General features: G+C 58.7%; 1 non-coding gene across 1 annotated transcript; it reads left to right on the top strand.

Moving 5' to 3' along the window:
• The first annotated feature begins 12,014 nt into the window (after window positions 1-12,014).
• Window positions 12,015-12,133, top strand: LOC131867782 (5S ribosomal RNA). The gene has a single exon (XR_009366314.1). It is a non-coding gene; the product is annotated as a 5S ribosomal RNA (ribosomal RNA).
• The last annotated feature ends 330 nt before the right edge of the window (window positions 12,134-12,463 follow it).

Below are 12,463 nucleotides of genomic sequence, written 5' to 3'. Positions count from 1 at the left end.
TGTTACTGGGCGAACACGAGATGCGCACAGGAAATCGATCAGCCCTCACAATGGCCCAAGGCCAGAGATCGGACTGCTACGATTTACCCCAACAATCATCGTGCCACTCTTCGCAGAGAGGTGATAGACGCCAACGAGCCCGCGCATAGCAATCGAGGTGTAAAAAGGGCGTTGAAGGCAGGAAGCCTGGACGAAAGAGGCTACGAGGTCACCTCGAAGCGGTCTAAGAATCGGGCGCACTTGGGGCGACTACCAGTGCCAACCCCTTATCCCGCGGTGCGTCCGACACACAGAAATTTCCAAGGCGGCCAAGGAGCCTCCCCGCATAGCAATCGGGGTGTGAGGTTACGGATGCAGCATTGATAGCAATCGAGGTGTGAGGCGAAGGATGCAGAAGTGAGAGCCGAGGGATGTAGCAGAGATAGCAATCGGGGTGTGTGATGCAGAAGAGATAGCAATCGAGGTGTGCGGTGGGAAGGGCCCAGCAGCCAGAATGCATGAAGCGACGGATGAAGCAGTGATGACAACCGGGCTGTGAGGAGAGGAGGGATGCAGCCAAGAAAGCAATCAGGGCTCGAGGCAAGGGATGCATCAAGGATAGCAATCATGTTGTGAGGCGAGATTCCAAAGGCTAAACGTGAGAGGCTGCAGGGTCGACTCAGAGAGGTCTATGCATGTGAGAGGCTGAAAGCAAGGTCGACTCGGAGCGGTCTATGCATCGGGCGCGCTTGGGGCGACTACCAGTGCCAACCCCTTATCCCGCGACGCGTCCGACAAAGAGAACGTTCCAAGGCGGCAGAGGAGGTTACCAGCCGAAGGATGCAGTAGCAATAACAGGTATAGTTCCGCGGCGGCCGAGAAGACTCACCGCATAGGAATCGGGATGCGAGGCGAGGGATGCGGCGGGAAGGCCCCGACGGCTAAACGGAAGAGGCTGCAGGGCCGCCTCGGAATGGTCCAAGCATCGGATGCGATTGGGACGACTACCAGTGCCAACCCCTTATCCCGCGATGCGTCCGATACACAGATAGTTCCAAGGCGGCCGAGGAGCCTCACCGCATATCAATCGGGGTGCGAGGCGAGGGATGGGGCGGGAAGGCCCCAACGGCTAGACGGAAGAGGCTTCAGGGCCACCTCGGAATGGTCCAAGCATCGGACGCGCTTGGGGCGACTGCCAGTGCCAACCCCTTATCCCGCGATGCGTCCGATACACAGATGGTTCCAAGGCGGCCGAGGAGCCTCACCGCATAGCAATCGGGGGTGCGAGGCGAGGGATGGGGCGGGAAGGCCCCAACGGCTAGACGGAAGAGGCTTCAGGGCCGCCTAGGAATGGTCCAAGCATCGGACACGCTTGGGGCGACTACCAGTGACAGCCCCCTATCCCGCGATGCGTCCGATACGAAGATGGTTCCAAGGCGGCCGAGGAGCCTCACCGCATAGCAATCGGGGTGCGAGGTGGGGGATGCGGCGAGATGGCCCCAACGGCTAGACGGAAGAGGCCACAGGGCCGCGTCGGAATAGTCCAAGCATCGGACGCGCTTGGGGCGACTACCAGTGACAACCCCTTATCCCGCGATGCGTCCGATACGAAGATAGTTCCAAGGCGGCCGAGGAGCCTCACCGCATAGCAATCGGGGTGCGAGGTGGGGGATGCGGCGAGATGGCCCCAACGGCTAGACGGAAGAGGCTGCAGGGCCGCCTCGGAATAGTCCAAGCATCGGACGCGCTTGGGGCCACTACCAGTGACAACCCCTTATCCCGCAATGCGTCCGATACGAAGATAGTTCCAAGGCGGCCGAAGAGCCTCACCGCATAGCAATCGGGGTGCGAGGTGGGGGATGCGGCGAGATGGCCCCAACGGCTAGACGGAAGAGGCCACAGGGCCGCCTCGGAATAGTCCAAGCATCGGACGCGCTTGGGGCGACTACCAGTGACAACCCCTTATCCCGCGATGCGTCCGATACGAAGATAGTTCCCAGGCGGCCGAGGAGCCTCACCGCATAGCAATCGGGGTGCGAGGCGAGGGATGCGGCGAGATGGCCCCAAAGGCTAGACGGAAGAGGCTGCAGGGCTGCCTCGGAATAGTCCAAGCATCGGACGCGCTTGGGGCGACTACCACTGCCAACCCCTTATCCCGCGATGCGTCCGATACACAGATAGTTCCGAGGCGGCCGAGGAGGTGGGGGATGCAGCGAGATGGCCCCAACGGCTAGACGGAAGAGGCTGCAGGGCCGCCTCGGAATAGTCCAAGCATCGGACGCGCTTGGGGCGACTACCAGTGACAACCCCTTATCCCGCGATGCGTCCGATACACAGATAGTTCCGAGGCGGCCAAGGAGCCTCACCGCATAGCAATCGTGGTGCGAGGTGGGGGATGCGGCGAGATGGCCCCAACGGCTAGACGGAAGAGGCTGCAGGGCCGCCTCGGAATGGTCCAAGCATCGGATGCGCTTGGGGCGACTACCACTGCCAACCCCTTATCCCGCGATGCGTCCGATACACAGATAGTTCCAAGGCGGCCGAGGAGCCTCACAGCATAGCAATCAGGGTGCGAGGCGAGGGATGCGGCGAGAAAGCCCCAACGGCTAGAGGGAAGAGGCTTCAGGTCCGCCTCGGAATGGTCCAAGCATCGGACGCGCTTGGGGCGACTACCAGTGACAACCCCTTATCCCGCGACGCGTCCGATACACAGATAGTTCCAAGGCGGCCGAGGAGCCTCACCGCATAGCAATCGGGGTGCGAGGCGAGGGATGCGGCGAGAAGGACCCAACGGCTACACGGAAGAGGCTTCGGGGCCGCCTCGGAATGGTCCAAGCATCGGACGCGCTTGGGGCGACTACCAGTGACAACCCCTTATCCCGCGACGCGTCCGATACACAGATAGTTCCAAGGCGGCCGAGGAGCCTCACCGCATAGCAATCGGGGTGCGAGGCGAGGGATGCGGCGAGAAGGACCCAACGGCTACACGGAAGAGGCTTCGGGGCCGCCTCGGAATGGTCCAAGCATCGGACGCGCTTGGGGCGACTACCAGTGACAACCCCTTATCCCGCGACGCGTCCGATACACAGATAGTTCCAAGGCGGCCGAGGAGCCTCACCGCATAGCAATCGGGGTGCGAGGCGAGGGATGCGGCGAGAAGGACCCAACGGCTAGACGGAAGAGGCTTCGGGTCCGCCTCGGAATGGTCCAAGCATCGGACGCGCTTGGGGCGACTACCAGTGACAACCCCTTATCCCGCGACGCGTCCGATACACAGATAGTTCCAAGGCGGCCGAGGAGCCTCACCGCATAGCAATCGGGGTGCGAGGCGAGGGATGCGGCGAGAAGGACCCAACGGCTAGACGGAAGAGGCTTCGGGTCCGCCTCGGAATGGTCCAAGCATCGGACGCGCTTGGGGCGACTACCAGTGACAACCCCTTATCCCGCGACGCGTCCGATACACAGATAGTTCCAAGGCGGCCAAGGAGCCTCACCGCATAGCAATCGGGGTGCGAGGCGAGGGATGCGGCGAGAAGGACCCAACGGCTAGACGGAAGAGGCTTCGGGTCCGCCTCGGAATGGTCCAAGCATCGGACGCGCTTGGGGCGACTACCAGTGACAACCCCTTATCCCGCGACGCGTCCGATACACAGATAGTTCCGAGGCGGCCGAGGAGCCTCACCGCATAGCAATCGGGGTGCGAGGCGAAGGATGCGGCGAGAAGGACCCAACGGCTAGACGGAAGAGGCTTCGGGTCCGCCTCGGAATGGTCTAAGCATCGGACGCGCTTGGGGCGACTACCAGTGACAACCCCTTATCCCGCGACGCGTCCGATACACAGATAGTTCCAAGGCGGCCGAGGAGCCTCACCGCATAGCAATCGGGGTGCGAGGCGAGGGATGCGGCGAGAAGGACCCAACGGCTAGACGGAAGAGGCTTCAGGGCCGCCTCGGAATGGTCCAAGCATCGAACGCGCTTGGGGCGACTACCAGTGACAACCCCTTATCCCGCGACGCGTCCGATACACAGATAGTTCCGAGGCGGCCGAGGAGCCTCACCGCATAGCAATCGGGGTGCGAGGCGAGGGATGCGGCGAGAAGGACCCAACGGCTAGACGGAAGAGGCTTCAGGGCCGCCTCGGAATGGTCCAAGCATCGGACGCGCTTGGGGCGACTACCAGTGACAACCCCTTATCCCGCGACGCGTCCGATACACAGATAGTTCCGAGGCGGCCGAGGAGCCTCACCGCATAGCAATCGGGGTGCGAGGCGAGGGATGCGGCGAGAAGGACCCAACGGCTAGACGGAAGAGGCTTCAGGGCCGCCTCGGAATGGTCCAAGCATCGGACGCGCTTGGGGCGACTACCAATGACAACCCCTTATCCCGCGACGCGTCCGATACACAGATAGTTCCGAGGCGGCCGAGGAGCCTCACCGCATAGCAATCGGGGTGCGAGGCGAGGGATGCGGCGAGAAGGACCCAACGGCTAGACGGAAGAGGCTTCAGGGCCGCCTCGGAATGGTCCAAGCATCGGACGCGCTTGGGGCGACTACCAGTGACAACCCCTTATCCCGCGACGCGTCCGATACACAGATAGTTCCGAGGCGGCCGAGGAGCCTCACCGCATAGCAATCGGGGTGCGAGGCGAGGGATGCGGCGAGAAGGACCCAACGGCTAGACGGAAGAGGCTTCAGGGCCGCCTCGGAATGGTCCAAGCATCGGACGCGCTTGGGGCGACTACCGTTGCCAACCCCTTATCCCGCGATGCGTCTGATACACAGATAGTTCCGAGGCGGCCGAGGAGCCTCACCGCATAGCAATCGGGTTGCGAGGCAGATTATTGGGAAGGGAACCCCCTGGGATGCGGCTCAAGCAGTGCCCAAAGGGACTGGAATGCGGAATCACATCGAGAGACCCAAATGCTATACGAGGGCTCAAATCGAATTATCGATTTGGCCACGACATGGACGCATCGGAACGACTACCTTTGCCGAACCACTCGCAATTGCATCCATACCGAAACCAATAGACATTTCCGTTAGAGCCCTCGCATAGCATTCGGGAATCTCGCATGCCCCTCTAAATCGACCAATGCTGGCGCTCAATGAAAATCCGAGCGCTACCACCGTTCGAGCGCCAGCATTGGTCGAGTTAGAGGGGCACGGGGGAGAATGCTCCAGTCAACACCTCCCCTATATAAGTTATTTGTCCGATTCTCGCACAACCGTAGTCTGCCTCGTCGAATCAAACAACGGTCCCAGATTCCGACTTCCGTTCCGTAGAGACCCAAAAGCTAGATGGAGGCTCGCAAGAAAGAGAGTCGGCGCATAGCAATCGGGTTTCTCGAACGTTTAGGGACCGAGCTCACTTGCGGATAGGGCAAAATCCGCCAAGCAACCCAAAAGCTAGACGGGGGCTCGAATCGAATCGCCTAGGCGGCCACAACAACGACGTGTTGGATCGACTACCAGTGCCAAACCATTCAGCAAGACTAGTCTGTGTCGAGGCCGGATAGAGATTCTCAGAGAGCGCCCGCATAGCATTTAGGAGACCTGCCGCGTCCCTCACACTCGACAAATGGTGGTGCACGTTTATAAATCCGAGCGATCCCAACCCTTTCAAGCACCAACATCGGTCGAGATAGAGGGGCACGGAGGGGGCTGCGTGAGACAACACAGTCCCCTATATAAGTTATTTGTCCGATTCTCACACATCCGAAGAATGGTCATCAAATCGGACAACAGCCCAAACTTCCGACTTCCGTCCCAGAAAGCCCAAGAGCTATCTAAAACGTTCATGGCCGGAACTCGATCGCGGCTATACCAGTCCGCCAAGCAACCCAAAAGCTAGACTGGAGCTCTAGTCGAATCACCTCTGTGGCCATTGCAAGGACGTGTTGGAGCGACTACCATTGCCGAACCATTCCGCAGGTCGAGTCCATACCAAGGCCGCATAGAGATTCACGATGAGCTCCTGCATAGCAATCAGGAGACTTGCCGTGTCCATCACAATCGATAAATCCTGGTGCAAGATTTTTGCATCCGAGCGCTCCAACCAGTCGAGCACCAGCATCAATCGACATAAACGGGCACGGGGGGAGGATGCTCGAGAACACTACCTCCCCTATATAAGTTATTTGTCCGATTCTCAAGCAGCCGAAGTCTGGTCATCGAATCGGGTCAAAGACCACAACTTCCGACTTTACCCACAATGCAAGTCATCGAATCGAACATCGGCCCCCGAGTCGGACTCCATGCGTATGTCAGGTCATCGGACCCAAATTCCGCCTTCCTGCGCATGGCGGGCCATCAATATCAACTCGGTCATCGGACCCAAACTCCGCCTTTTTGCGTATGGCACGCCTTCAAATCGGTCATCGGACCCAAATTCCGCCTTCCTGTGCATGGCGGGCCATCAACATCAACTCGGTCATCGGACCCAAATTCCGCCTTTCTGCGCATGGCACGCCATCAACTCGGTCATCGGACCCAAATTCCGCCTTCCTGCGCATGGCAGGTCATCGGACACAAATTCAGACCTCGCCAATATGCCTACGTATCGAATCGGTCATCGGACCCAACTTCCGACTTCATCCATACTGTAGGGTCTTTGAGGTTGGCGCGGTGCGCTCAACCCAGGGAGTCGACCCATCGAAGCATACACCTCCCCTATATAAGCTATTTGTCCGATTCCCACACCTGTGTAGTTTGCACCTCTGACCAGGACATCGACCCCAACTTCCGAACTCGACTGCAACGACGGCACCAGCGCCTTGGTGCGCACCTTGCGACGCACAGTCCCAACATTCGCCTTCCTGCACATGGCAGGTCATCGGACCCAAATTCCGACCTCGCGAGTATGCCTACATATCGAATCGGTCATCGGACCCAACTTCCGACTTCATCCATACCGTAGGGTCTTTGAGGTTGGCGCGGTGCGCTCAACCCGGGGAGTCGACCCAACGAAGCATACACCTCCCCTATATAAGCTATTTGTCCGATTCCCACACCTGTGTAGTTTGCACCTCCGATCAAGACATCGACCCCAACTTCCGAACTCGCCTCCAACGACCGAACCAGCGCCTTGGTGCGCACCTTGCAACGCACAGTGCCAACATTCGCCTTCCTGCACGTGGCAGGTCATCGGACCCAAATTCCGACCTCGCGAGTATGCCTACATATCGAATCGGTCATCGGACCCAACTTCCGACTTCATCCATACCGTAGGGTCTTTGAGGTTGGCGCGGTGCGCTCAACCCGGGGAGTCGACCCAACGAAGCATACACCTCCCCTATATAAGCTATTTGTCCGATTCCCACACCTGTGTAGCTTGCACCTCCGATCAGGACATCGACCCCAACTTCCGAACTCGACTAAAAAGACCGCACCAGCGCCTTGGTGTGCACCTTGCAACGCACAGTGTCAACATTCGCCTTCCTGCACATGGCAGGTCATCGGACCCAAATTCCGACCTCATGAGCATACCTACTAATCGAATTGGTCATCGGACCCAACTTCCGACTTCATCCATACCGTAGGGTCTTTGAGGTTGGCGCGGTGCGCTCAACCTGGGGAGTCGACCCATCGAAGCATACACCTCCCCTATATAAGCTATTTGTCCGATTCCGACACCTGTGTAGTTTGCACCTCCGCTCAGGACATCGACCCCAACTTCCGAACTCGCCTGCAACGACCGAACCAGCGCCTTGGTGCGCACCAAAAGTGCGCACTTTTGGAGGGCACTTTTGTGCGCTCCAAAGGTGCGCACTTTTGGAGGGCACTTTTCTGCGCTCCAAAGGTGCGCACTTTTGGAGGGCACTTTTTGGAGGGCACTTTTCTGCGCTCCAAAGGTGCGCACTTTTGGAGGGCACTTTTTGGAGGGCACTTTTCTGCGCTCCAAAGGTGCGCACTTTTGGAGGGCACTTTTTGGAGGGCACTTTTCTGCGCTCCAAAGGTGCGCACTTTTGGAGGGCACTTTTTGGAGGGCACTTTTCTGCGCTCCAAAGGTGCGCACTTTTGGAGGGCACTTTTTGGAGGGCACTTTTCTGCGCTCCAAAGGTGCGCACTTTTGGAGGGCACTTTTCTGCGCTCCAAAGGTGCGCACTTTTGGAGGGCACTTTTTGGAGGGCACTTTTCTGCGCTCCAAAGGTGCGCACTTTTGGAGGGCACTTTTTGGAGGGCACTTTTCTGCGCTCCAAAGGTGCGCACTTTTGGAGGGCACTTTTTGGAGGGCACTTTTCTGCGCTCCAAAGGTGCGCACTTTTGGAGGGCACTTTTGTGCACTCCAAAGGTGCGCACTTTTGGAGGGCACTTTTCCTGTGCTCCAAAGGTGCACACCTAGGTGAGCACCTTCGACCACACCTTGTAGCACACCAAACTCTGACTTTCGACTTCATCCGCAATGCAGGGTCTTTGAGGTTGGCGCAATGCGCACAACCAGGGGAGTCGACCCATCAAACCCAACACCTCCCCTATATAAGCTATTTGTCTGATTCTCATACATGCGTAGCCTGCAGGAGCAATTAGGACATCGACCCCAACTTTCGGCTTCTAAACGAAAACAAGGTCTTTGAGGTTGGTGTAATGCGAACAACTAGGGGAGTCAACCCATCAAACCCAACACCTCCCCTATATAAGCTATTTGTCTGATTCTCATACATGTGTAGTCTACAGGAGCAATTAGGACATCGACCCCAACTTTTGACTTCTTAACGAAAACAAGGTCTTTGAGGTTGACGTAATGCGCACAACCAGGGGAGTCGACCCATCAAACCCAACACCTCCCCTATATAAGCTATTTGTCCGATTCTCATACATGTGTAGCCTGCAGGAGCCATTAGGACATTGACCCCAACTTTTGACTTCTTAACGAAAACAAGGTCTTTGAGGTTGGCGTAATGCGCACAACCAAGGGAGTTGACCCATCAAACCCAACACCTCCCCTATATAAGCTATTTGTCTGATTCTCATACATGTGTAGCCTGCAACAACGATTAGGACATCCACCCCAACTTCTGAATTCGTCTGCGTTGACCGCACCAAAGGTGCACGCCTTGGTGCTCACCAAAATCCGACTTCCGACTTCTTCTGCTATGCGGGGTCTTTGAGGTTGGCGCAGTGCGCACAACCAGGGGAGTCAACCCACCGAATGCAACACCTCCCCTATATAAGCTATTTGTCTGATTCTCATACATGCGTAGACTGCAGCAATGATTAGGACATCCACCCCAACTTTTGACTTCTTAAACAAGACAGGGTCTTTGAAGTTGGTGCAGTGCACACAACCAGGGGAGTCGACCCATCAAACGCAACACCTCCCCTATATAAAGCTATTTGTCCGATTCTCATACGTGTAGTCTGCAGCAGCGATTAGGACATCGACCCCAACTTCCGAATTCGTTTGCATTGACCGCACCAAAGGTGCACGCCTTGGTGTGCACCCTGGAGTGCACTTTGGTGCTCACCTCGGTGCACACTTTGGTGTGCACCTCGGTGTGCACCAAAGGTGCGCACCTTGGAGCGCACCAAAGGTGTACACTTTGGAGCGCACCACATAGGGTCTTTGAGAGGTTGGCGCAGTGCGCACACCAAGGTGGGTGTTGAGGTGCGTGCCGAGGTGGGTGGGTGCTAGGGTGCGCTCCATGGTGGGTGCCAGGGTGGGTGCGTGCTAGGGTGGATTCCAAAGAGGGTCATAGGGTGGGTGCCAAGGTGGGTTGGTGATATAGTGGGTTCAAAGGTGGGTACTAGGGTGGGTTCCAAGGTGGGTCACAAGTTGGGTGCCAGGATGCGTGGGTGTTAGGTTGGGTGCCAAGGTGGGCTCCTGCGTGGGTGGGTGCTAGGGTGGGTTTCAAGGTGGACGCGAGGGCGGGTGCCAAGGTGGGTAACAAGTTGGGTGTTAGGATGGGTGAGTGCTAGAGTGGGTGCCAAGGTGGGTGGGTGCTAAGGTGGATGCCAAGGTGGTTCACAGGGTGGGTGGGTTCTAGGGTGAGTTCCAAGGTGGGTCACAGGTTCAGTGCTAGGGTGGGTGTCAAGGCGGGTGTCGAGGTGCCTGGGTGCTAGGGTGTGGATGCCAATGTGGGTCATAGGGTGGGTACTAGGGTGGGCTGCAATGTGGGTGCCAAGGTGGGTAACATGCTCGGTGGGTTCTAAATTGGGTGCCAGGGTGGGTGTGCACCCACCTTGCCCGAGGTGGGTGCCAAGGTGCCAGTGTGGGTGGGTGCTAAGGTGGATGCCAAGGTGGGTGAGAAGGTGGGTGATAGGTTGAGTGGTAGGATGGGTGGGTGCCAAGATGGGTCACAGGGTGGGTGCAAGGGTGGGTAGGTGCTAGGGTTGGTGTCAGGGTGGGTGGGTGCTAGGTTGGGTTCCAAGGTGGGTGCGAGGGTGAGTGTCAAGGTGGGTCACAGGTTAGGTGCTAGGATGGGTGAGTGCTAGGGTGCAAAGGTGCCAGGGTGGGTGCTAGGATGGGTCGATGCTAGGGTGAGTGGCAAGGTGGGTCCACAAGTGTCAAGGTGGGTGCCGAGGTGGGTGCCAAGTCGGCGACTGCTATGGTGGATGCCAAGGTGGGTCACGGGGTGGGTGCCAAGTTGCTAGGTTGGGTTCCAAGGTGGGTGCCAACGTGGGTGCTAGGGTGCGTGGGTTAAAGGGTGTGTCACAACGTGGGTGCCAGGATGGGTGCGCACCCACACTGGCCAAGACGGGTGCGGGTGCAAGGTTGGGTTCCAAGCCCGGTCACAGGCTGGGTGCTAGGATGGGTGGGTGCCAAGGTGGGCACCAGGGTGGGTGCACCCACCCTGGCCAAGGTGGGTCACGGGGTGGGTCCTAGGGTGGGTAACGGGGTGGGTACTAAGGTGCGTGCCAAGGTGGGTCATAGGGTGGGTGCCAAGGTGGGCACCAGGGTGGGTGTGCACCAACCCTAGCCAGGGTAGGTCACGGGGTGGTTGTCGGGGTGGGCGTCAAGGAGCCAAGGTGGGTGGCAAGTAGCCAAGTTGCGTGCCAAGGTGGGTGTCGGGGTGGGTGCCAAGGATCCAAGGTGGGTGCCAAGGAACCAAGGTGGGTGTCTGGGTGGGTGCCGAGGTGGGAGCCAGGGTGGGTCCCAAGGTGAGTGCAAAGGTGGGTGCCAGGGTCAAGGTGAGTGCCAATGTGGGTTCCAAGGTGCCAGGGTCAGGGTGAGTGCCAATGTGGGTTCAAAGGTGCTAAGTTGGGTGCGAGGTTGGGTGCGAGGGTGGGTGGGTGCCAAGGTGTGCTAGGTGGAAGCCCGGGTGGGTCGGCATCCCATGGGTGTCGAGTTGGGTGCCTGATGGGTGCTTCTTGTCAAGTTTTAGTCGTCGGGACTCATTTCGAGCCTTAGAGGTCGTTTCTTGTCCGGTTGCCCTGTCTTCGACCTGGGAACCCAATTTTGGTCCTCGGGTCCCATTTTTTTTTGTCTCGCATCCCACTTTTGGCCTGTGGCCTTTTCGGGGTCGATTCTCGTTTTGGGCATCAGAGCATGTTTCTTCTCCTAAAACCCAATATTTGTTTATTAAGTCTCGGAACACATTTTTGTTCTCGTGGACCCATCATGGGTCTTGGAACGCATTTGTGGTCCTTGGGTCCCATTTTGCATCCCGAAACTTGTGTTTTGGTGCTTGATCCCTATTTTGGGTGCCCACCTTGCACCAAGTGCGCACCCGGGGCAAACCGAGCGCCTTGGTGCACCGGGGCAAGATCGAGCGTGCACCCGAGGCGCCCCGAACATGCACCAAGGTGCACTCGGCCCACATGTGAGCGCAGGTCGTTGCGCCCGAGGTGGTGTGTGGGCACCGCGTTGCAGACGGGACACTGCACGCACACGACGCCCCCTCCAGGTGCACGCACGTAGGCCGGGCCGGGTGCACACCCGACGCCCTAGCAAGGTGCGCGCACCCGGGCAGGGCTCACACTTGGCGAACGGGGCGCACTTCGCGAGGGAGGGTGTGCACCTCGACGGGGGTGGGTGGCCGGGGTGGATTCGCACGTGGGTCGCGGTTTGCTAAGTACACACTGCGACAAGCTCATAACGGGTGCGATCATACCAGCGTTAGTGCACCGGATCCCATCAGAACTCCGCAGTTAAGCGCGCTTGGGCCGGAGTAGTACTGGGATGGGTGACCTCCCGGGAAGTCCCGGTGTTGCACCCTTTTTTAGTTTTTCGCCGGGCGTCGCAATGCTATTTGAATAAACCTTTTGCCCGTTTGCGTTCTCGTCGGGGCCGGGCCGGGCCGGGGTGCGCTGCCCGCACTACCGCGCGCGCGGGGGGCGACACCGAGCGCGCACCCGAGGCGCCCCGAGCACACAGGCCACGGTGCAACCCGGGCGTTGTGCGCGCACCCCGGTGCGCCCGAGGTGCTGCGCGCGCACCCAGGTGAAATCGGTGTGCACCTCGGCCAGTGCGCGCTCGGTCGAGTCGCGCACGTTGGCCAAGGTGCACGGTGATGTTTCTTACTCTAAGGTTCCGCACCAGACGCCCG

The sequence above is a fragment of the Cryptomeria japonica genome, unplaced genomic scaffold, assembly GCF_030272615.1.
Source record: "Cryptomeria japonica unplaced genomic scaffold, Sugi_1.0 HiC_scaffold_184, whole genome shotgun sequence".
Classification (NCBI taxonomy): domain Eukaryota; kingdom Viridiplantae; phylum Streptophyta; class Pinopsida; order Cupressales; family Cupressaceae; genus Cryptomeria; species Cryptomeria japonica.
Note: the sequence above shows the minus strand (reverse complement) of the source record. Positions and strands in the feature narration are given on the sequence as shown.